The sequence below is a fragment of the Pteropus vampyrus genome, unplaced genomic scaffold, assembly GCF_000151845.1.
Source record: "Pteropus vampyrus isolate Shadow unplaced genomic scaffold, Pvam_2.0 Scaffold74, whole genome shotgun sequence".
Taxonomy (NCBI): Eukaryota; Metazoa; Chordata; class Mammalia; order Chiroptera; family Pteropodidae; genus Pteropus; species Pteropus vampyrus.
Genome location: NW_011888855.1, coordinates 4,724,047 through 4,724,349, shown reverse-complemented (window position 1 = coordinate 4,724,349; position 303 = coordinate 4,724,047).

Below are 303 nucleotides of genomic sequence, written 5' to 3'. Positions count from 1 at the left end.
TGTTAGTTTGGCTTTCGAGGAATTTTCCTATTTCATCTAATATATTAAATGTGTAAAGTTGTCATACCATTCCCTTAGAATCTTTTTAATATCTGTGGAATCTACAGTGATAAGTAATGATATTGGCGAGGTGGTGATATTGGTAATTTGTATCTTCTCTCTTTTTATCCCAAGCAGTCTGGCTAGAGATTTATCAACTTTATTAATCTTCTCATAGAAATATCTTTTGGATTCATTGACTCTTTCTGTTGTCTGTCTGTTTTCTATTTTATTGATCTCTGCTCTGACATTTATTATTTCCTT